Source organism: Vidua chalybeata, chromosome 4 (assembly GCF_026979565.1).
Source record: "Vidua chalybeata isolate OUT-0048 chromosome 4, bVidCha1 merged haplotype, whole genome shotgun sequence".
NCBI lineage: Eukaryota > Metazoa > Chordata > Aves > Passeriformes > Viduidae > Vidua > Vidua chalybeata.
In genome coordinates, this window is record NC_071533.1 from 258056 (window position 1) to 282515 (window position 24460).

The following is a 24460-nucleotide window of genomic DNA, read 5'->3' on the forward strand; positions in this document are numbered from 1 at the left end:
GCTGTTCCAGCGCAGCCAAGTCTGACTCTGCCCTGCCCCAGTGGGACCATTTATACCCACGTGGGGAGTTTGTTTCCCTCAGCAGCACTTCCAGGCACAGGCAAGCCTGGTTCTCGGGGATGGGGTTAGATGGGCAGCATTCCAGCCTGAGGGGTGGGATGTTTGTTTTGTTTGTGCCAGGTTTTAAAAAAGCATTTTTAATATCTGTCTCTTGTTTAATATGCTGTGGAATTCTAACTGAAAGATGCTTAGAACTGTGCTTGACCAAAACAAAAATGTATGTATGGCTCTGGCCAGGTTGCTGGTGTGCACCTGTGGTGTGGGTTCTGCGAGGTGGAGCCGTGGAGCCGACAGGGCTTTGCTGCTCCTGCCTCTCGCAGTTTCCATTGCAGGGTGTGTCCTGTGGGGCCCGCTGGCACGGAGGCTGGGGCTGGGCTCAGGGCTGTGCATGGGGAGGGAGAGGAAGGTGCCTTCCTCCCAGTCCCATTTACTGAGAGCAGTGGCTCTCACCTCCAGGTTGTGCACACAGCTGGTGCTTCACATTTGTGATGTTCACCTTTCCCCTCTCCTCTGCTGTACGAGGGCTGCTCAAACAGGACTTTGGCTTAGTTGGATCCTCTACCAGTTACCGAGGTGCAAGTACCATTAGCCAGTAAATTTTGGGTTATTTTAAAGGAATTCAGCAATGTCCTTCAGTATTTCAGCTAATGGCATTGTGTGCCTGGATTCCTCAGTGTCCTCTCAGAATCTTTCCCCTGCAGCCTAAATGCTGAGTACTGTACATGAAATTGTCTCTAATTAAAACCCATCATTGTGGGTAACTGCTGTTCTGGGAGAGGAAAACTTTGCCTGTAGAAAAGCAAGTACCCAGTTCTCCAAAGAGAATGCAGTTCCTCAAACCTTGCAACATCAGAGCACAAGCTTTAGTGAATGTGGTGAAACCGTGCTTGCAGGTATTAATTCCAAAGAAATCAACATGGAAACAATTTATTTTTTATGATTCCGTTTATTAGCACATGCTTCTCTGTGCAGCCAAGCCTAAAATGAAGCTGTTTTGGAGCTTTTATCCATCACTTAGTGAGGGTTCTTTGAACTGCCATTCAGCTCAGCAATGTTCCCAAAATGCCTCAGTTCCAATTTCACTTTGAATTTCCATTCACAAGGCTTCACCGTCCCTCCCCTGCCGTGTACTCTCTGGAGATCCTAAACAATCTACAGAAGTTCCATTTTATTGCCCAGGTAATGGTGTTATTTGAGGATTCAGATTGTTTAGGGGCATCCCAAGTAAGACACTTAGTAAGTGCTGGAGCTCTGAAATTGTAGGGAGATGAAAGGCAGGGCTCTTGCTGCTTCTGTCCCAGACTAAAGCCGAAATTCTGATGGCTTTTGACTTTCCTGGCACTTCCCTGGGTTTAGATTGGTACGAGCAGCCCCAAGTTAAACCCAGTTCCAGGTGAGAGAGACCTGCAGGATCTCTGCTGCTGCAGCTCAAATAAAGGATGTGGTTAAACTCTGTTCACAGGTACCTGTGTGGGAAATGCAGCAAAACACTTTCACTTGGTGGCCTTTTAGGACAATTATGGCACCAAGTAGAAAACCTGGATATTGATGTGCCAGCTGGGTTGGGCTTTTTTAATCAGCTGGGACAACTCAGAAATGTCTTAGTGACAGGATTTTCTTTTTGTCTATTTGTGTGTGTGTGTTTCAAACCAACTCATGAGCAATGTTTGTGTTACCAACACTTAACTCCCACTTGTTTGTCTTTAAGGGTTTCTGGTTTTAAGATTTCTGGGCAGAAAAACTCACTGGGAATCCTGAGTTCCTGCTGATGGTCAGGATTTTGTAATGCCAATTTGAAATGTGTTTGTCGGTACCACATATAAGGAACTGGGAATGGTAATGCTGTTTTAATTCATTATTGAGCTCCTTTTGCAGTGACCCTCCTACAGTTATTTGTGAATAATTTGAGACAGTTTAATTTCTGAGCTGTGTTTGCTCACTGTTTAAGCAAGATAAATGCCATCCCACCAAAACCTGCTTGGATCAAGAAATCAAATCAAGATAGAGGATTTGATTCCTGGGAAAGCACAAAGTAACTGGGGCTGCACTCAGTAACATTACTTCTGCTGCCTGAAGGGAATGACAGGAAAATTCCACATGAAATGATACCAGTGTTAGAGCATTTTAGAAAGTATGTTTATTGTGAAAGGAAATAAGTATGTAAATAAGTTGAAGTTTCTAAAGTTTAGGTAAGTTATTTTTCAGGTACTTAAATGTTGGAAGTGACTGGCAGGATGACAAGGGAGTGTGTTTTTCAATTCAGAAAAGTGTAGTAAACCAAATTCAAAGGGTAATGTGTCTTTAAAATACATGGCAGTGAACTGTTCTCAGGTAGTCCATGATAAATAATCCAGGATAAATTGTGATTTTATACCCCGAGGACTTACTTGCTCCTCAGTTATCATTTCACACCTGAGATTAAACTCTGCTTGCGCTATGAATAACAAGTGCTCTGACATTAGGACACTGTGGGCCATTAGGAGCAACTTAGAAATCAAGTTGTAATAATCTTTTTTTTGAATTGGTATCAGCAAGGCTGGCTCAGCTGAAGGGGTTGATTGTAAACAGCAGTCCATTGCTCTTTTTAACCTGTACCACTGGGATGAGTAACTTTGGTTCATTCTGCCTCCCACCAGTAGAATGAAAAAGTGACAGACGAGATGTTGGCTTGGAGCTGACACCCATTTCCTCCATCCTTGGCTCCTGCATGGGCTCCTGTCCCCCTCAGTGCCTGGGCCCAGGACACTGCCCCAGAGCTCTGGCTCTTCCCTCCTGCTGCAGTGGGAGCTCCACGCCCACTTTGCTTCCCTCTGGGGTTTCCTAAGGGTGGCAGAGAGATCCCGCAAACACACGACGGGAGTATCCATTTCCTCATCTCCTAGGTTCAGAGATCACATCTTTGCACTGTCAAGTCTCTTGGCTGCTGGGAACTGGGGGGCACAGAAAAGCAATCTGGCCCTGGGCTTGCTCCATGTCCCTTACACCTGGCTGTTGCTTGTTTCCAGAGGCAGTGTCCTGGGCAGATTTGTGCTGTGATCTAGGATAGCCTTTCCTCAGCTCACAGGAGCAAGGGCTGAGCTTCTTTGGTGTCCATCGGCTTGGACACCAAAGTGTAGATTTGACACCTCTCAAATCTACAGCAGTGATCCCAAAAGAAACACAAGGAATGTAAGGGGCTGGAAAAAGCCTCAGTGAAAAATGAGTAAATGTGAGGGGTTCTGAGAAAATAGAGCCTGCCATTTCCTGATTTTTAATTATTTGTGCAGGAGGACATCACTGCTGTCAGGGAAGGCCTGACTCAGAGATGTGTCTCAGTTACATTGCTACGAGTTGGACATAATAAATGTATTTAGGATTTGAGAAGATTTGTGACCTCTTTAGGAGGTCATAGGAGGGAGGGTCATAGGAGGAGGCAGATCCAGAGTGTGACACATTTGTGCTGGCTCCTTGTGTCACATCTCAGCCCAGCCTGAGGGAGGTGATGGCTTTTGCTCCTTTCAGGTCCCCACCGGCAGCCCTGCCTGGGTCAGGGCTGGTGTGGAGCAGCCAGCACTTGCTGAAATCAGTGATCCATGCATTGCACAGCTGGTTTTCCGTGGGGAAAACCCCTTTGTGTTTACCTGAGTTCCTGGCTCCCTTTCCCCATGGCTGGCAGGGGTATTACAGTGCTGTTCAGTAAATGTTAACTACCACAAGTAATTCGTATCAGGCACCCTGGAGAGCACCTGGGGGAAAGTGAGCTCTGAAATGGAATGGAATGATTCTGTAACGTGATAGGGAATGACCTCCCCTGGCTGATGAGCAGGAGAAGAGCAATTCCTGCTGCAGTGTCCATGGGTCATTCTTCCCTTTAGAAAAGAGAAGATTCCCATGTCTTTGAGGTAACTTGAGTGGCCTCTGTGTTTCCAGGAAAGCTCACTGTTTAGTGGGTCTTTTGTCTGCAGAAAAGATAACCTGGCATATTCCAGTGGAGCAACCCAATTTTAAACATTTTACATAATAATCTAGTATTAGGAGTATTCATAGGAAGTGCTGACAAAGGTAGAGCAATAGTTGGGTAGTCTATAAAGTAAAATTAATTAGCATTAGGTGTGTAACTATTCAGTTCAGAGGCCAGAGATGTGTTCCAAAGCTGTGTTTACTGTGCTGGGACAATCAGGCAGGAGAAAGGTATTCCCAGTGTAGAGGGGCCGTTCTTCCCAGTTGGGCCAAGGAAATGGCCCCTTTTTCTGAGCTGGATTTCTGTGGCTAACACTGGGAGGGGCCGAGGCCGTGAACAGCTCAGGGAACTGGAGCTGGATCTGGAGGAGGCACGAGTCCCTCTGCCCAGGCAAGCTCCAAACAGAACTCTGGCACTGGCTCCTTTCCTCCTCCTTTCCTGGCCTGTCCAAAGTGGCAGAGGGGCTCAAGGCCTGGCTGAACACAGCACCTGCAGCCTCAGGCCACTTCTGCAGGCACAGGGGACAATGGATGGAAGGGGACAATGGAAGGAAGCTGTAACTGCTGTAGGGAAACAGAATTCCTGGTGTAGGATGTGACTGGGACACTTGGCAGGGACCAGGGCAGCTTTATCTTCACGTCCCCACTCAGTAAAGGAGGTCCTGGCAGTCTGGGCTCCACTCCCTGCTCGATGGAGCTGTGATCCATTGACACTGTGGGAAGGAGCTGCAGGGACTCCTGAGCCCAGGAGAGATCCCAGAATTTATTTAATGGAAGTCTCGTGTGCCCCATAAATGCACAAATATCTGGGCACAGACACTGGCTTGGTTCTGGAGAGCTTTTAGTGCGTTCAGATGAAAAGAGAGTGAGAGGTCAGGGCACGCTGAGACTGCTCCATCTTGCACAGCACTGGCCATTTGTTCTGCAGTTTTGGGGTGATTTGGGGCTTACAGCAAACCCAGGGGTGCCTTTGTAGCATGTGGCCTGTGTTCCTGCAGGTTGTGGTTCTCAGGATTAGCTCTGTGAAGGGCTTAGTCCAAGAAATAGCAGCTAGGAGAGTTCTGGACTAGAAATTTGGGTTCCTGCTGGGGGCACCAAACCCAGATTCTTTCAGCCACGCAGCAGTGACGCCCCTTTACATGGGAGCCCTTAACAGGGAGGGGCTTGGGCCATCCTCTCCATCCCAAAGCAGCAGAGGTACAGCCAGTGTCACAAGGGGCCTCAGTAGAGAGAGCAGCTTTCTGCTCACTGTTTCCAGTTCTCCAAAATCCTTGGCAGTTCTGCAGCGAGGGATCACTTCTGTAGCAAAAGAGAGTGTGGCTGATCCTTGGGGGTGTTGGAAATCACAAAGCCTTGGCATTTCTGTTTCCAACAAGCCCATTATCCTGAGGGGTCCTGAAGGGTGAAAGATGGGAAAGATGCAAAATGGTGCAGATGGGGTTTCTTTTGAGATTGGTTTAACATGAAAATTAAGAATTTTTCCTTTTAAGAGTGCCAGTGTCTTGATCCTAAGGGAAAATCAGTGTTCCCAAGGAACAGTTATTTCTCCTCTCATCCCACACGTGCAGCACTGATGGACATAGCTGGACATCCACCTGCAGCAGCAGTGCTGGGAAGTTCCAGTGGAATCGCCAAACACACAGAGGGGCCACTGACCTCTCTTCTCTCAGAGCTTGGGAAAAACAAACGGGCACAGTTAATCCATGGACAGCTGTTAGGGAAGCCTGACACTGATACTGTGGGGATGGGCTCTTGCTTAGTCTGAATCTTTGCTCCTACAAACGTTGGGATATTTGCAGTAGGTGTGTTTCCATACGAGGTAAATGCTATGAATCCCTTTTTTGGTTAAAATTGGGAATATGTAGGCTTGAATACAGCCAGTCATGCTCTGAAATGACATGTGCTGGAAGGTTTTACTGGAGTATTTATTTTTGCTGTAAATATTTCATTGGGATGAAGCAGCCAGGCCCAAGGAAGCCCATGGTGTGTGCTGTGACCAGCAGTGGATTTGCTCCCTGCTGGCTTTGCTCTCTGGTTCCGCGAGGCAGCTGAAAGCGGGGTCTGAAAGCAGCTGGGACCCGCTGCCTTCACTTGGCAGCTACAGCAGCTGCAGCAATGGCAGAGCCTGACTCCATCCCACGTGGGGGTTTGGCAAGAGGCAGCACGACAGCAAGCAGGGAGCCGGTGGCAGAGGGAAGGAGCAGCTGGTGGCATTTGGGTAGGTGGGGCTCTTGGATTTCTCTTCAAAGCTGCGGGCAGGTGTGGAGCTTGGGAAAGGGAGGAAAACTAACCAGAGCTCCTGTTGGTGCATCCCCACTGGAGTCAGTCCCCCACTCCCAGTCTCAGCTTGTGACCAGAAAAACCCCCTGGCTGCTGAATATCTCTGGAGCAACAGTGACACCTCGCGGGTCAATTTTAATTGTGTTCCACGTGGAAATGTTCCCACCCCCTCCACCTCTGCCTGTGTGGAAACCAGCAGCTGGCATTCAGGCAGCATCCTCGGCCATCTGCTGGGCACATCCCTAGAGCTGAGAGCACAAGAGCTGCTGGATGGCAGAGCTGCTCACAGACCAGGGTGCCAAGGCTGCGTGGAAATTCAGTTAGCAGGATCGTATTATTGGGAAATAGTGTTTTAATTGGCAATGATTGGTAATTGGATATTGCACATATTTCATTAGGAAGACACAGAGAAAGCTTGGTTGTGCATGGACAACAGAAGGCTGAGGCACTTGCTTCCATGCAGGAGTTTAGGGATGGCAGTGTCCTTGTTTTAATCTGGGAGAATGTAATTAATTAATGTGTTTCAGGTCTCCATTCCCACTGTGGTAACCCCTCCCCCCCTTTTTATTTTGGTTTCCATCTCTGAGCATAACTTTTGCTGCTGTGTTTGCCAGTCTGCTTGCAAGACTTTATTCGATTCAGACCTATTTTTTTTTCCTTGCATATTGAATTTGTTGCTCCAGAGGATTTTTCATTCCAGCTGGGCTTCTCAGAATGTGAGTTATTCTCACATTCCCTCAGGCTCCATTCTGAGTCCTACTGTGATTTGCATTTGTAGCCTTTCAATGAGTGAACATCAGAGCTCCTCCAGCTCTGTGCTGGCACATCCTCTCAGTGGCACTCAGCTCCTGCTGATCTTGGGAAAAAGCTGGATGCTTTGCATAATATTTTGTATGGCATTCAGTTATGGAGATCTTCACATTGGAAAAAACATGGAACTGGGAGAAGAGTGATCTAGTATTAATTAGCTGTCTGATGCCCTGGACTCATGTTGATAATAATGGTTCCCCTTGGCTATGGTTTAGTAATCCATAGGAAAAGATGCCATTAGAGATACTAAAAATTCATTTCTGAAGAGTACTGGCAGTTTGAAAAGTGGCATTCAGTCTTTTAATTTACTATTTTAACAGAGCAGTTTTAAATAGCAAACTCCAGATTTGAAGTACTTAATTCCAGCAAACTTGAAGAGAACATCTTTGTGTCAGCACATGTTTTGCACACAAGCACTGCAATGTCTGCTTAGAAGAGCTTTGAGATCTCTGTCACTGAACATACTGGATCAAATGATGGCCGTGGGTGAGGTTTCTAAAGATGAGCACCCAGGCTGATGGTTTAGGTCCTTTCCACCTATTTCCTCCTAATGCCCAAAGCCATGCCCAGACATTTCTGCACATCCAGGCAAACTTCTTCAGTGGGTTTTTGGAAATGAATGTCAGTGGCCCACATCTGTTCATCCTCTCTCCTTCCTTGTCTCCCTGCACCATTCTCATGTTAAAATCCAGCCCCTGCCTTGCCATAAATGCAGTGCATTGGTCTGGATTAAGGACTGTCCTGCATGCTCTGCCTGGCATTGATTCTCCCAAGGTTTCCCTGCAGGCTGCCAAAATACTCCTGGTATTTTGGCAAAATACTCCTGCCTATGCCTAGAAAGAGATGACCATGATTTTCAGTATCACCCCACATCACCTTTCTTGTAAAATCAGCAACATCTGCAAGGATTTTCTTCTTGGAATCAGAGCTTTAGAAGTGAAGAAGTAGGAAATAGAGCCCACAACCTAATAATCTCCTTATCTTGGGAAGTGGTAATTCATCCCAGTGCCATTATTCAGAAACATTATCAGTCAGATGCCTTCCCTCTACCTGTAAGGGTGTCCACAGAAGATTCGTGGGGTTTAATTTATTGAAAATAAATAAAGGGAGATAACAATCCAGCAATCTATCAGTTCCAAAGCTACATTCTGTTGGGCATTAAACATTAATTAATAAAATTATGCAGGTGCAGTTTGTAATGCATTTTTTAGTGCAATCAGTGTTTCAGTTTTGTAAATTTTTAAGGATTGTGAGTTCTGTTTTTTTTGCCATAGGTGCACATTATCAGGGCAAGGGGATGCCTGTCAGTGCAAGATGTATTGCTGCGTTATCCCTTAGAATTTAATCTGCTGTCCTTGAAGGAACATTATTTTTACCCACAATGCAACTATTGGGTTTTTCACCAGGTTCTTCTGGCCTTATTAGTTTGTATTCATCAATTTTTCTTCCTGCACTTCTGCATGTTTAATAAATCCCGAGTGTTTTTTCAGTGTAGGAGCACCCTTAACCTGTGAGATGTTGTCCCTGGGAAGGGAGTTACAGATCTGCAGCAAAAGACACTTGCATTAATTGATGCTCATCTGTACTCCTGTTGTGTGAGCTGTACAGGCAGCAGCAGGCTCTGAAGGTTTTTTTCCAAGGCTGTTTAGGTCTCGTACTTTCTTTCCTCAGGTGGTTTAAATATGTTACTGAGGAGAACTTTCTTCCAGGAGAGCCCAAAAGCAGCTCCTTCCTACAGGAGCGCTGCTGGCACAGCCGTCGCCGTGTCCATAGCCCTGTGCACAGCAGGTCTTCAGCAGGCCTTGCTCTGGCATGAAGGATCCAGCCTCTGAAAGGTGCCTTCCTTTCAGCTGTGCTCCAAGAGATGTCTTTAGTTAAAATCCCTCAAAGTGATGAGGAGAGGTACTGCCCAAGTGCTCGCAGTGTGTCCTGAGGGTCTGTCCAGCTGGCAGACTTTCCATAGGTTTGGAACTCTTAGAGCATCAAACTGCATTTTTTTGAATTATTATTTTTAATGACTTGAAAGCTAATTGGAAAATTCAGATGTAAGTTTTTCTAAACATGACAGTTTCCAGTTACACTGCAGGGATTGAGTGTCTATATTTTTTTCAATAAGCCTCACACTCTCACCTTCCCATATCCTAAACTTTATGTGGTGCTGAGGCACTTTTCACACAATTTGCCCTGCACTTCAGGGAAGTTTGGTATTTTGCTTGGTGTAGCTGAGAAGAAAACTGCCACCTACATGGAAAATGCAGTGAATTAAAACAGCTCCTGATATTTAAAAGAGAAAAAGAGACTGACAGGTACGTCCTGAAGACCTTGTTAAGGCTACCTAATAATTTGCCTGGTTTTCAGAAAATGCCAAGTTCTTGACAGGCGGTGAGGAATGGCATTTACCAAAGTGATGGGAAGTGGTGGAGAACCTGGGAGCTCTGAAACACAAATGGTGATTGCTTCTGACTGCATCCTTTCCTCATGTCATCTTCTTAAATATGTCATCAACTGAAAATTTTAGATACAAAACTGAGTGACAGAAGCTTCTTACTACAAACTTCAAGCCACTTGATGTCATTTTGATGAAAGGCAATCAATCCTGACCTGGTTTTGTTGCCAAATGGCAGCTCTGCCAGGGGGGCAGCAGCAGGGACATTTCCAGTCTCAGCAAGGTGGCTGGGAAGGTGAGGAGGCCTCGTGCACGGTGCACAGGGATGGGCTAAGAAAGGGAGAGTAGCTTCTCCTTCCCAAAGAAATTCTGGTGGACATAAAAGCTGGAAAGTTAAAAAGTATCTTCCAACAGTAGTAGCCATGAACTTCTCAGAGGAAGGCGCACATGGTTTGGTGTGTTTGGAGGAGGCCTGGATGTGACATTCTGGGGGAAGAGGCTGCTGGGTTTTTCCTCTTTAAATAAAGATGTGGCATTTGAGGAATGGCAGGTGGGAGGCATTGCTGTGTCCTTGCCGTGGGTGCCAGCTGGTGTCTGCTCCGGGAGCAGAGTGGGAAAGGCGTTTCCTCGGTCTGGCGCTGCAGGCAGCGCTGGGAGCTGGGAGCGGTCGGGGCTGGCTCCGGCCGGGAGGGGAAGCGGACGGGGACACTGTGCCTGGGAAGGGCGGCGGCCCCTCCGCAGTGCCAGCGAGGGCAGCGTTTCACAGCTGCCTCATCCTCTGCAAGCGCTTCCCTGCGAAAGGCAGAGTGCAAAGCAGCCCGGACTGACGCGTCTGTGGCATTTGCGAGAGAGAATATTTTCGTCCTTGTGAATTCTTCCTCTGCAGCTTGGCCGTGCAGACAGAAATGGCAGGATGTGTCTTGAGTGCCACCAGAGACGCTGTCAGTCCCCTTTGGGTGGTGGGACCACAGCAGTTGAATGGGATACTGGCCAGAGGGGCTAGAAAAGAATCACAGCTTGGAAGGTCTGCAAGGAATTCTGCAGGCATTGGTGGCATGGTGCAGGATGGAGCAGAAATTCAGAAAGGCTTTGAAGAGATGTGACAGTCAATGTTTATTCTGAAATAGCTGCTACTCGTTTTTTCATGTTTTCTGGAAGAGGGTTTGAATCCAGGCTGCATAAGCTGGAAAATGAGGGGGAGAAATTGGGGATAAAAGTGAGAAATTGAGGGGTTTGTCAGAAAGAAAAGTCTGTGGCATGTTTCAGTTTTTTGGTTTGTTTTGTTTATGAGGAAGGGCTGATTGGCTTTTGGACAGAAACTGTGAAGCACAGCCAGGGTGTGCTTTATGGCCTGCGAGCGGAATACACAGAAAAATTAGCAGCACCCTGCATCACCCTCTGGATTTGTCAGACATGTGACATTTTGGACACTGTGTTCCTGGTCTGAAGGGACAGAAGAAGCTAGGAGAGGTATGGAGGCAGCTGGTCCTTGCTCACCTGCAGTCAGTGACCCAGAGATGGAAAACGCTGCTGGAATGTGTGCACATCCTTCATCGAGAAGTTATGAAAATCTAGCAAGATTTTCGATGCTTGCAGTAACTTGTAGGAGTTGCCCAGATTTTTTCTTGTTCTTTGTACGTCATGATTCCAGCGTGTTTCATGTATGTGGCACTAAATGTGGTGTAGTAATTGATTTCCCCCTCCGCACTCCATGTGGGCGTTTCAGGGGCAGGAACACATATTTCATCAGGCAATTTGAATTTTTATGAGAATTTGAAGTGTACAGATAATCCAGAAGTCACTCCTTGTAGTAAACCTTGTGTTAAGAAGACTTCCTGTGTTTTAAAAAGCTATTGAAGCTGAAGGATTATGCTAAAGTTGGCATTACAGCAAGAGCTGTAGTAGGAACTAAAATGTTAACAACTGAAATATTTATAGCTAAATTCACATCTAATACATTTCCCTTTGTAGGGAGGTGAGGGAAATGATATTTGTGAAGCCAGTGATTTCGTGTGCCGTATTTTTCTGTAAGTCAACATAAAATCAAAATAGTTGGTCTGGACACACCAAATCCACCTCTCTGGGTGCAGATGCTGTTGACAGGTGTGCTGGTTTTGGCTGGGAAAGAGTTCACTTTGCTCACAGCAGCTGGCACAGGGCTGTGGTTTAGATCTGTGATGAAACAGAGTTGATAATTGAGTGAGTTTGTTACTGCTGAGCAGCACACTCACTTTCACTTTCCTAATTCTTTCCCCCATGGCACTGAGGGGGAATGAAGGAGGGGCTGTGCGAGGCTTATTGCTGGCTGGGCTTAAACCATGATGTGTTTAAGGTCTGTCTCTTTCGGTACTTCCAAGAGATTTATTTGTTTATTTGTTACGATGTTACCATTTCTGAAGACCTCTCTGGCCTTTCCTTGCCTGACCCCAACTGCAGCAGTACCTCAATGCCCTGTGCATCCCACACAGGGCTCTAACAAAGTCCTTTTTCCTGCTCTGTTCAAAGTCCAGTCATTTCCAAGTCCCTCCTGAGCCTCCAGGCTCCTTCAGCAGAAGGAAGCTCCAGGGCTGCCTCCTTCCTTTCCAGCCTCTTGGTGGGTCCAGTGGAGCCTTGAGCATGGGACAGAGAGCAAAGCCGTGCCATGGAAATCCTGGTGGAGATTCCACGTGCAGTTTGGAGGCACTCATCAGCATGATGGTCAATGAAAAATAATAATACCAATCTCTGTAGCACAGAGCCACAAGGAGCAAAGATGCCCAGTGTTTTCCGCAGCCTCATTTCTGATTCCTTTTGGGAGCTGCAGGTGCCACTCCCTGGCACCTGGCCAGGGATCGTCACCAATCGGGCTCCATTCACTCATCTCACATCACGATGACCGTGGGTGACGGCTGCAGAGTTCAAAGCTGCCTCTGCTGGCTGTGATTTGTCTGCAGCGGTACTGAGGGATGTGTTTGCAGAGACTGAGCTGGGCTGGCAGGGTCACTGAGTGGTGTCAAGCTGCGTTTAGCAACAGGGAAAATGACTTTTTTTTTTTTTTGGAAATACTGTGGAGCTGGTCAGCACACAGAAGCACACAGGCTGCTGGTGGGAGGGATCCTTTCTGTGCTGTCTGTGGTTTGCAAACCTCTCCCTCCCACTCAGATCAGCAGCTTGACTCAGGTAATTAATGGCCCCAGACAGAATTTGGTGTTGGCCTAAAGCAGTTGTTGCCCTCTAGCTGCTGGTTAAATGTGTAATTTTTTGGTTCCACTCAGTTCTTTCCTTCCTGCTGGTATCAGCCTGGCAGCCACTGCAGCGATTTCCCCTCCGTTTGCTCAGTGAGCTCCAGTCCCAGGAAGTCGGGCGGGGCTGCGTCAGGCACTGAATTCAGATCCCGTCACTTCTCCTGAGAAGGGCCAGAAGCAGTGCAGGAGCTGTGGGCTCCACACTGGAGCAGCACCTTCCATCCTCTCCTCTGCTCTGCTCCCTGCTGAGCCACAGCAGCGCCGGTGTCAGTGCTGGGGGCACAGGGGCAGGGCTGCCATGGTCGGTGATGGGCAAGGAAATGCTGCTTTTCCCCTTCCAGGAGAGAGAACATTTCCCAGACAGAAACAGGAATTCTCCCCTGCTCCCAGGGGGCTGTTGAGGGCTGGAGATGCAGAGGCCACGTGCTGTGGCTGCAGGAATATTCACTACTCTGGGCAGGATTATTGTTCAGCAGGGCTCAGTGAGTGGGGGTGTTTTAAAAGGGGTCCATGGAACACCAGCACCACTAACTGGGCTGCCTCAGCCTGCACACATTCCACCTGCACACTGGAGAGGACACTCCAGGGAATGCCTGCAGCAGCACTGGCATCAACAGTGCTGGACTGGGGCACAGACAGAAATCTTACTGGGATGGGGCTTCAGCGAGTGGGGTTTGTTCCTCTTGGAGCACCAGGCTTTGCTTTTCCTCCCTTCACATTCGCTTTTCTTAATCATCTCCCCATTTTTGGGTTTGTGTTGGACAGTGCCAGCCTGTTTGTGCAGCACCTGGACCTCATCCTCCTCTGGACTCCTGCTCTCTGTCACCCCAACATCTGCACTGCTGCCCAGCTGTGCCACCCCAACATCTGCACTGCTGCCCAGCTGTGCCACCCCAACATCTGCACTGCTGCCCAGCTTCCAGCCCGCTGGGTGCCCTGGGCCCGGGGAGGGCAGTGGGTTCTGGGATCCCGAAGGAGCTTCTGTGCAATGGCTGCTCCCAGCAGCGCAGGGCCCCACATCCCAGCGTGCTCCGAGTGCCCCGGCAGGGCGCTTTGCCTGGAGGAGCTGCCAGGCAGGGTTTGCTGGGTTTTTCACAGCTCTCACTTCTCCATCCCCCAGAGTGGCCTTGCTAAGAGGAAGCATTGATTGCTGCCAGCCAGCACACACACGTGGGAATGGGATTCATCCCAGCCCAGTTCTCAGAATGACTTATGTGAGCTGTTATCCCTGCTAAAATGAACCTTTTCACAGCTCTGTATTTCCACCTAGCACGCACACAGTAAAGTTACCAGAGGGGAAAGAGAAACTTCCCTTGGCTTGGGAAGAAATTTTCTGTTGTTGTAGGGGACTCTTTCTGAAAAAATGACAGATATCTTTATACTACATTAATTTGTATGTAAACCCAGCACCGTATTTATTTGGTGTCAATATAGGGTCAACAGAAACCAGCACAGGTAGCTGGAAATAAAGGTCCTCTTGTCCCATTACACAATATTAGTGTTAAAAATATCAATTAAAGGCCAGATTCCACCCAGTAATCTGGTTGAGAGAATAAGGGCTTATTCAGTAGTAAAATGCTACACTCAAAGTGTTTCTTTGCACTAGGATTTTCCCAAGTATCTAATTTAGCTTTTGTTAATAGATTAAAGAAAGGGCATTGCATTTTGGTAACCTTTTTGAAGTGTACATATTTTCCCTGTTAAGTGGTTGAACAGGAGTGCAAACCCCTATGGATGAGTGCTGCTGGAGAAATCCTATAAAATTTATTATATCCTAGAGAGTCATCATTTTCTCCTATTTGCAACGTCTCTTATTCTTTCAGTTCAGTTAAACCTGCAAACAATTCAACCTTTAGAGCTTTAATATTTTTTAAGAGACAATTCATGTCCAGAAGGTGTCTCAAGGTGTTTGTTCCGTCAGGCTGGGTTTGATATCCCTATTAAAAATATATATGGCTCACTTGATGAGCAAATCTTCTTCAGAGAGAGGGATTTTTCTTCAGCTAAAATCTGAAATATTAAATTGAGTATAATAAAGTGAAGAGGCAAGTCATGGTGCAAGGGATAGAAAAGAAAAATGGCTGTGAACATGTTCTACCGAAACTGTTTGGATTTATTGGGAAAAGTACAGCCAAATCCTCTGTTAGTAAGCCAATTAGAATAATTTATTGTGTTGAGGGAGTTTGTGCCAGACCTGAGGAAATAACTCGAAGAAGGAGACTTATTTGAAAACTGCAATCATAAGTGTTCTTTCTTTGCCTGAGTAACGAAGAGGTGAGCAGAGAGGGTGCGATGACTTTGGGCCTCGCGTTGTTCCCGGGGGCAGAACGTGCTCTGGCACAGAAGGGAGGAGCCGGAGCTCTCAGGGTTTGATTTGTGCCTGGGCACGGTCGGACCGATGGGCTTTGCTGAGGGCAGGCCCCGGTGGCACCGACCCGGAGGGCAGTGGGCAAACCCAGCGTGGGGAGAGGGAGCCCCGGGCAGGGGCAGGAGGAGCCCAGGAGCTGTGCCAGCCGTAGCTGCGGGCAGGGCCGGGGCCGGGCCGAGGGCCGCCCGAACGGGATCGCCCCGGGGCCGCTCTCTGCCCTGTGCCGGGGGAAGCGCCGCAAATCCCGGCCCGTGCGGCAGCCGGGAGCTCCAGCTGGGAGCCGGGCTTCGGCAGTGCCGCCCGCCGATCCTTTCTGCACCTCTGGGAGCAGGGGTGTGTTCCATAACAGGGCATCGGCGAGGGCACACGTGGAAAGGATGAACCTTTGAGATGTTTGTCTTTTAAAAATCTTGGTGCTCGTTTTCCTCCCTGTTGTCACAACTTTACCCTTAACTCCAGAGGCTGCTGGGTCAGTGTTTTTGTTTGGTGCCTCTGCTTCCTACAGAAGAAATATCTTGTAGATGCAGGTTTGGAAAGAGTCAGTAAATCTGTGTTCTGATTTATTTTTGAAAAAGCTGCAGCTAGCAAAGATTCAAAAAGCACAGGCCTAGGACCCTGCTGTTGCAGAGGTTCCTGGGAGGAATCCAGGTAGACAGGACATGGGCAGGTTGCTCTTCCAGCTGTTGGTGCCAGGTTTGGAGCAAGTAGAGGTGGGAGTGGTGCTGTGACCGAAGCAGTCTGAGCAGGCAGAGGTGACCTGTCTGTGAGTGAGTGCCTCAGTGCTGCAGTGCTGATCTCCATCTCACCTCTCTGACACACTGAGGATGCAGGGACATCCTCTGGCTGATGGGCCTTTTCTGCTCAGAAAACTCCATCCTGCGTCTTGTGTGCTTGGCCCAGAGTCAGAGCAGGGGCAGCAGGCAGAGAAAGGGGGGTGGTGGCGCAGGGTTGGAATACAGTGTTCACTAAGAAGCAAAATTGGTGCCAGAAGCTGGAACTCTTTGTCAGGAGCTCAGGCCTTCCCAAGAGCTATGGATTTGGGTGTAGGTAAAATCAGTCCCTGTGGTTTTGCGTTCCATTAAAGGAAAGAACAGCTAGCCCTGGGCTGAGGCCTGACCCTCTCCAGGACTGGGGATCCTGTTTTATTCCTGGGTAGAGGACTGTCTTGGGGGCATGGTTTGGTTGGATGAGGAGGTCTGTGATTGGTGTCTGTGGGACACCTATTCAGTTTTCAGATCTGACATTGAATTTCTGAACCAGTGCTGTATGAGCTTTATCAATAAAACACTTGATCATCCAAAGTAGGAAACAGTAAATGATCATTCAGCCCATTTGGAAGATGGGTGCAATTAGTCAGACACAGCCAGGACTTTCATTTTTCTATTTGATCATGATGGGTGATGATATGAAATAAAACCTCCCCACTGGTATTTCAGTCTCTCATAGGTTCTTTTCTAGAAATCTCTGTAAGGGAATTCTCAAACCTGTGCCCTTCCCAAGCACCACATAATGGGGTAATGGCGAGAGCTGCTTCCTGTATAAAACGAGAGGCTCAATCTTTCAGTCCCGGGAGAAACAGACTCTGTCCACAGGAACCTGAGGGTGTGCGGAACTCGGAGATAGCTGAGCAAACAGAGCTTTTCTGTGCCAGTTCCTGTAACTCACCTTAAAAACTGCGCGAGGCACACAGCAATCCTCAGTGCCAAGGCTGGAATCTTCCAGGGCTGAGGTGCCAGAGCTGCACAAGGTCAGGTCCCTTTGTCAGGGGAGAGAGCTTTGTCTGCGCCACTCATTGTTTTATTGTCACCTCTCCATGCAAGCACAGTAAAGTTCACCAAATACATTGGAGTAAAGAACAAAATGCAATTTGTTTTGCCATTATCTGTGCGATAACAACGTGTGCATGCAAATGTCACGAGCAGAGATGGCAGCAGGCTTTGGTCTGAGAAGCAGAACAGGTTGGATTTAGGGCATCCTAATGAGATTAGAGTGAGACAAAATCCAAGGTAATAGGAGCAGAGGAGCATGTGGATCCATCCAGGGATTTCTGTAATGGGAAGCTAAATATGCAAAGATCTGGCATCGGGTGTAATTGATGACTGTCACCTTTCTGCTTTTGAAACCTAGTCAGTGGCGTGGCATTGGCCAGAGTTTTAAAAAGAGAATGGCATCAGGTTTTATTAATCTTACCGACGTGTAATTGCATAAAAGGAGGAAAGGAAAGCAGTGTTGTTTATTTTGGTTTTGAAGCCTGCAGACATCGTGGCTGTTTTGCATAATGCCCTTTGGTATCGGCTGATGTGTGATAGTCTATAAAATGAATATTAAAGCCTCTGGCCATCCCTTAATCCCGCTCAAGGAACACAGAGCAAGTTCTCCCCTCAGGACCAGCCCTGTCGGCTGCCAGAGCCAGGTTCCAGCCGGGCAGTCCTGTCCGTCTCCTCCTCCTGGCGGAGGAGAGCAGAGACCCTGCGTCACCGAGTCCCTGTGCGGGAAGTGAGTCCCGGGCTCGGGCACGTCCCTCTGCTCCTGCTCAGTGCCAGGGGCTCGCCGGCTGCTGCCGAGCCCCGGCTGCTGGGGCTCCAGCTCCTCTTGCAAAGCACACGCCGTCCCTGAGAGAGGCAGGGCAGCTGCCACGGTGTGGGAGCGCGGTCATCCTTGCGGAGCTGCTCCTTCCTGGCAGCGGCAGGTGGGAGCTCCCTCACCCTGAGCTCTGGCCCTGGGGAGGAATGCCCGGATCGTCACCTGCTGCTGCCCGCTCCCGCCTGGAGCCACGAGCGGCGTCGCTCGGTGAGCGGGAGGCGGCACAACAAACCCGACGTGGGGGTAACGGGATATTGCATTGCTGGGATAGCAAGGTATTGCAGATAGGCTACATTTTATGGCTTCGTTTCAGCGGATGCTTCCAACCTTCTTCTGCCACGTGTGGTGTTTTGCTAGTCTGAAGCAGTTCTCAACAACAGAATCAAAGATGTGAGAGGTCCATTCCCTGTCACCATCTGTGGGGATGCCCACAGTGAATTCCACGACCCTATGAAGTGAGACTAATAAATTGGGCATTTTTCTGGTCTCAGAATCGGAGTCTTAAGTCCTGTGGGGTTTTTTTGGTGGTGGTGAAGGTGAGGAGGGCTCAGGGACAAAGTCCTCCCTGCCCTTGGCATTCGGACCCAGTCCCATCTGGCCAGGCCTAGGGCTGTGAAACAGGGACTGCAGTGCTGTGGTTTGGGAGTGCAGAAGGAGGCTCCCCCCTGCCTCGAGCACAGAGCCCAAGTGCTGCATTTTGGGGCCCAGGGACCGGGCCCAAACCCCGTGTGCGAGTGCTCGGAGCACGGAGCCTTGGCCCGGCGCTGTCCGGGCCCGGCCCCGGGCTCACGGGGGCGGGTTAGGGCTGAGAGCAGCGCTCAGGCGCTCCCTCGTGGGTCTCCGCACCCGAGCCGGTGCTCCGGCCGAGGCTCTTCCTGGAGCCGGGACACTCGTGGGGCCTCTCCCCGGTGCCGACGGGGCGGTGGGTGACGAGCCGGGAGCGCGGCGTTGCGGGGCTCGTGCGGCCGGCGTTCGGGGGCTCGGACCCGGCCCCCGCCGCGGTCCCAGGTGCTGGAGGCGCCAGGGCCGTTCCCGGGGCGGGCAGGGAGGTGCTGGGGGCAGGAGGCGGTGCGGGAGCCGCGGTGTCCGTTCCCTAGCCGGGCGGGTCCCGGCCGGTGCTCGGGGACCTCGGTGCGGGCACCAAGGGCCCGGGCACACGGTGCGGGGGCGGCTCCGGCCGGGGCTTTCCAGCCCGTTCGGCGACCCCGGGCCCGGCAGAGCAGGATGCGAACGCGGGGAGGGTGACACCGGGACATGGAGGGTGACAGCGGGACGGGGCTCTGCGGTCTCAGGAGAGGCCGGGACGGGGCACGACAGAGCCCCGGGACCCGCGGGGAGAAGCGGCACCGGCCGCGCCCCCGAGGCGGCGCCGGGCCGGGAGCGGTCCCGCCTCAGGGGCGGGCGAGGCCGGCTCAGGGCGGGGCCGGCTCAGGTGCGCGGGGCGGGGCCGGGCAGGTGCGCGGGGCCCCAGGGCGGCTGCGCGGGGCGGGCCCGAGGCGATTTAAACCCCGGAAGCGGCGCCCGGCGCCATTTGCTCCCCGGCGAGCGGCGGTGCCGGCAGCGTCCGGGCCGGGCTCCCCGGCGGGGCGCAGGTGAGGCGCGGGAGCCTTGGCTTCTCACCCCTGCTTCTCTGTACCCCATGTTTTCTCTCTTCCTTTCTCCGCCTTACCTCTGTCGCCTCTCTGCCGCCCGCAAAGCCCCCATTTCTCTCTCCCCCCCTTGTTCTCCTCTTCCTCCCCCGCACCTGGTCTTCCGCTGTCCCTCCCCTCCCTGCACACCTCGACCCTCCGCTCTATCTCTCCTTCCTCCGCCTTACCGTACTCCCTTTTTCCTCCTGAACCCCCCCGTTCCCTCTTCTCCCTGTCACGTTCACCCCGACCTCTCCCAGCCCCCCTTCCTCCCCTCTCCTTCCCCCGGGCACCCAGCCCGACCGCCCCCCATTCCCCCTCTGCCTTTGCTACTTGCACCTCCCTCCCCCGCTTCCCTACAAACGCCGAGCCCGCTTCTGTTTTTTTTTCCTCATTCTCCTTCCACCTTCTCTGCCCCTCCTGACCCGGCCTCCTCACCTCCGCTGTTGCTGCCCTCTGCCTTCTCTGTTACCCCATTCCCTCTGTGTCCCCTCCTGCCCTCTCCTCTCGCTGCCCTCTGCCTCCCTGTACTCTCTGTGTCCCCTTTTCCCCTCGCTGTGTCCCCGCAGCCGCGGGGTTCGGGGCGCCGCATAATAAAGCCCCGAGGGCCGGAGCCGGCGCCCCTGGCTTGGTTCAAAAGGGCCGGGATCCGCTCTGCGGTCCCCCCTTGCAGATGCCAACACTGCCCCACAGTGCCGGGCTCCGGCTGTCCCTGCATCACACGGGGGTCAGGGCGGGCCCTCCTCAGGAGGGGTCCTGGGCTGGGCTGGGTTAGCGAGGGCTGGGGGAGTGGGGCTTGGGGATGGGCCCCCTCCTGGGGAGGGGGTCCGGGGGGGTGGGGGTTGGAGGGCGGGTGGGAGGGCGGGGGCGGGTGGGAGGGAGGGAGGGCCCCCTCCGGAGGAGGGGGTCCTGGGGAGGGGGTTGGGGCGGGCCCCCTCCGGAGGAGGGGGTCCGGGGTGGGAGGGGCTGGGGGGTTCCGCCCCCCCTTAACCCCTCCCACCCCGGACCCTCCCCTCCGGACGGGTCTGCCCCGGCCCCCTCCTCGGGACCCCCTCCTCCGGACAGGGGCCCGCGGGGGGGGGTGGGTGGGTGGGTGGGAGGGGGATCAGAGGGGGTCACGTCACTCTGGGCGGTAATTGTACATTTTTTGTCGCACAACAGCAGTCTCCCTCCTTCCTACCCCCCCCCCGCCCCCTCCCCCCCCCCCGCGGGCCCCTGTCCGGAGGAGGGGGTCCCGAGGAGGGGGCCGGGGCAGACCCGTCCGGAGGGGAGGGTCCGGGGTGGGAGGGGTTAAGGGGGGGCGGAACCCCCCAGCCCCTCCCACCCCGGACCCCCTCCTCCGGAGGGGGCCCGCCCCAACCCCCTCCCCAGGACCCCCTCCTCCGGAGGGGGCCCTCCCTCCCTCCCACCCGCCCCCGCCCTCCCACCCGCCCTCCAACCCCCACCCCCCCGGACCCCCTCCCCAGGAGGGGGCCCATCCCCAAGCCCCACTCCCCCAGCCCTCGCTAACCCAGCCCAGCCCAGGACCCCTCCTGAGGAGGGCCCGCCCTGACCCCCGTGTGATGCAGGGACAGCCGGAGCCCGGCACTGTGGGGCAGTGTTGGCATCTGCAAGGGGGGACCGCAGAGCGGATCCCGGCCCTTTTGAACCAAGCCAGGGGCGCCGGCTCCGGCCCTCGGGGCTTTATTATGCGGCGCCCCGAACCCCGCGGCTGCGGGGACACAGCGAGGGGAAAAGGGGACACAGAGAGTACAGGGAGGCAGAGGGCAGCGAGAGGACACAGAGGGAATGGGGTAACAGAGAGGGCAGCAAGAGCAGAGGTCAGGAGGGGACACAGGGATAGAGACGGAATAGAGGAATAGACAGGGCGGAGGGAGGAGAGTTCAGGAGACACAGGGACACAGAGGGAATGGGGGAATAGAAGGGCAGCGCGTCAGGAAGGGAGAGGGAGCGGGGTAAGGAGGAGGAAGAAGGAGGGGTACAGTGGAGGGTCGGGGTGTGCAGGGAGAGGACGGAAGGGAGCAGCTGAAGGGAGGGAAGGAGAGGTTCAGGACGGGAGAGGGAGCCAGGTAAGGCGTAGGAGGGAGAGGAAGAAGGGGCAGAGTGGGGGGTCAGGGTGTGTGGGGGGGCAAGGACAGGACGGAAGGGGTGTTCTGGAGGCGAGAGGGAGCGGCGTGAGGGCTAGGAGGGAGAGAAAAGAGGGATAAGAGGGGGGAAACCTCACCTGGGCCCCGCCGGGGAGCCCGGCCCGGCCGCTGCCGGCACCGCCGCTCGCCGGGGAGCAAATGGCGCCGGGCGCCGCTTCCGGGGTTTAAATCGCCTCGGGCCCGCCCCGCGCAGCCGCCCTGGGGCCCCGCGCACCTGCCCGGCCCCGCCCCGCCCCATCCCGAGCACCTGCGCCGGCCCCGCCCGTGTCCGATTCCCGCCCCGCCCTTGTGCCATCCCGCCCCGCCCCGGTCCCACCCTTGCCGCGCCCTTGTCCCTCCCTTGTGCCATCCGGCCCCGCCCCGGTTCCGGGGCCATCACTCGGGACCGTCGCTCTGCGCTGTGCGGGCCCCGGCCCGCGCGGGACGCTCTCGGCGGGGAGCGCTTCGAGCCCGGGGCGCTGCGGCGTGGCCGGGCCGGGAGCGGGCGATTCGCGCCCGCCTCCTGCCGGTGTCGGCCGGGGTCCAGAGCGGTGCCGCCTTTCCCCGGCGGGCGGGGCGCGGGTCCGGGACCGGAGGACCGCGACCAGATTGGGGTTGGGATCGGCAGCGGCACCGCCCCGTGCAGGAGCAGCTGCTCCGGGCGGGCGCCGGAGCAGAGTCCGGCGCTGCCGCTCCGGCCGCGGGGAGCCGGGGCTCTACCGGAGCCGGGGCAGCCCCCCGGATCCCGTGCCGAGCCCGACGCGCGGGGCTGGGCTCTGCCCGTGGCTCCAAACGCGGGGTTCGGGCTCGGCTCCGAGCCCTGGAACCGTCCCGGGCCGAGCCCCCAGACGCGGCACCGGGGCTCCGCCGCCAGCCGCAGAGGCGGCTCCGAGTCGCTGCCGCTGAGCTCTGCACGGGGCCGGCTGAGCCCGGCACTGGGCCGTGCCCAAGGCAGCCCCGGAGCCGAGCGGCTGCGACTGACGCTGGGCCAGATGAGCCCGGTTTGCACACCGAAGCACGGCCTCGGGGCTTGACTTAAGCCCTCCGAAACCAGCCCTCAGCCTCTCTTGGTGACGCCCAAGAACCGATCGAGTGAGGCTGGTTCCGAGCTCCCAAAATACAGCCCCGCGTCTCTGTGAGCCCAAAGCTGCAGGGCTCGGTCTCGGTTCCGAGCCCCCGAAGGCAGCACTGGCTCTCTCTGTGAGCGCCGGAGCCGAGCCGGGGTGGCTGAACCCCAGCCGGCAGCTGCGTGCCAGCAGCAGGACCGGGAGGGGCATGGGAGCAGATTTCCTGGCTCCTGAGGCAAAGCGTCCCAAGGAGGAGGATCTGAAAACCAATCAAACCTTGCTTTTACATCAGCTTCAGTTGGGACTTCTCATTTCTGCCAATTTCAACTTGGTTACTTCATCACAAGTGACTTAGGAACAGCTTCTCTCGGTGCTGCGTGGCTCTGGAGCTGTCCACGGCACAGGGAAACCCTGTGCTGCTGCTTCCTGGGGAAGCTGGCCTTGGCCCATTCCATAAAACACCACCCTCAGACTTAGGAATGGCACACAATCTTTATTCCATAAAACGTGACACCAGAGAGCCCCAAGCCCCCAAGTTAGGAACCAGCACAGCCCGCAGAGCAGTCAGCTCCCCGGCCCTGGCACCAGCCAGGAGCGGCTCTCCAGCCCCAGCCAGAGCAGCCCCAGCTGTGCAGCTGCCCCTGGTGCTTCTGGTCAGGAGAGGAAAAAGATAGGGAAGAAAGAACAACTAAAAAAATCCAAGACAGCAGTGAGGGTGAGAGAAGGGAAAAAAACCCCACAGCAGAAGAGAAATATTTTAGAAAAGGAAAGAAAGGGGAGAACAACCAGTAAAAAGGGAAAGAGAAAAGAGGGAAAAAGTAAAAGCAAGAAATAAAGTCAATGAGCTGCTGCCACGGAACGGCTCCCGGCGCTCCCGGGCGCTGGCAAGCACGCGCCTCCGTGCCAGCTCTGCCCTCTGCTCCTTGCTCCCAGCTCTCCTTTCCTCTGCAGACACGTGCAGCTCCCGGACCAGGCCTCCACCGCTGTCAGTTCAGACTCATCCTGGGGGGAAAAGAGGGGAAAAGGGTCTCTGCCGAGGCTGCAGAGCGGCAGGAAAGCCGAGCCTTCGGCCCGGGGATCTGCTCTGAGGGGAGCAGCTGCTCCCCAGGGGAGCGCAGGGAGCTGGGCACATCTGGGGCACGGGGCTCAGCGCGGTGCTTGGATTTCCATCCATCGCTCCAGATCCGCTCACCAGGACTCTCCCCAGGCACACTGCTGCGCTCCTCAAAGCCACTTAGGTGCCTAAATAATTGGCAATCCTAACAGAGCTGACACATAATCCCCTGGGAGGGACAGCCCCCAGTCTGGGCCCTGCTCCGGTTCTTTTCTGGCTGTTTTCCAAGGAATATGCACACTCCAGGATTAAAGGATGCACACTCTAAGGATGACAGCAGGACTCCTGAGGGAGATGGATCACCCTGGCGCTCCAGGTCTGGGTGCACAGCACCCAAGTTGGCACTCGTGAAAAAGATCCCGCTTTCCATTTGTCAAGCACTTGGTAATTGTTCTGCAGACATCTGTGGTTGTCTCTCCTCAAATATATTCCCAATAACTGCTCTGTTCTGGGGCTTCTTTAACTGTGTTCAACTGAGTTACCAACACACCTGCCCACCTGTCCTCCTGCCTCTTCTCTTCCTTTGGAATAATCTCAAGCATGTGATTTTTCCGTCTCAGTATCACGGAGAGATCAGGATCTGCCTTGGCTGTTTTGTTTAATGTGTTGGGAATGATGTTCCCCCTCCATCCAATTACTTGGGATCTGCTTTCTCAGCAGGGCCATTTGTGATCATTTGTCTTGGATTTTCTGAACTGCTTTCCATTGTCCATCTCAGAAATTTTCATGCTTGCACTGAATAAAAAGTGACAGCAAGCGATGGGATGTGTTGTTAGCACCACTTTGGGAGATGCCCGATTCCAGAAATGTTACCCTGTGAGCCGCAGGCCATCCTGTGGGGGACACTTACGGGGGAGGAGGGGACAGTGCTCACT

At 53.2% G+C, this 24460-nt stretch overlaps 1 long non-coding RNA gene across 1 annotated transcript in view; it reads left to right on the top strand.

The window, feature by feature from the left end:
- LOC128786586 (uncharacterized) overlaps positions 1-18950 on the top strand; it is a 67754-nt gene extending 48804 nt beyond the window's left edge. The window contains exon 14 of the long non-coding RNA XR_008430350.1: positions 17964-18950. This is a non-coding gene — a long non-coding RNA (uncharacterized LOC128786586). The remainder of the gene's footprint in view (positions 1-17963) is intronic.
- The last annotated feature ends 5510 nt before the right edge of the window (positions 18951-24460 follow it).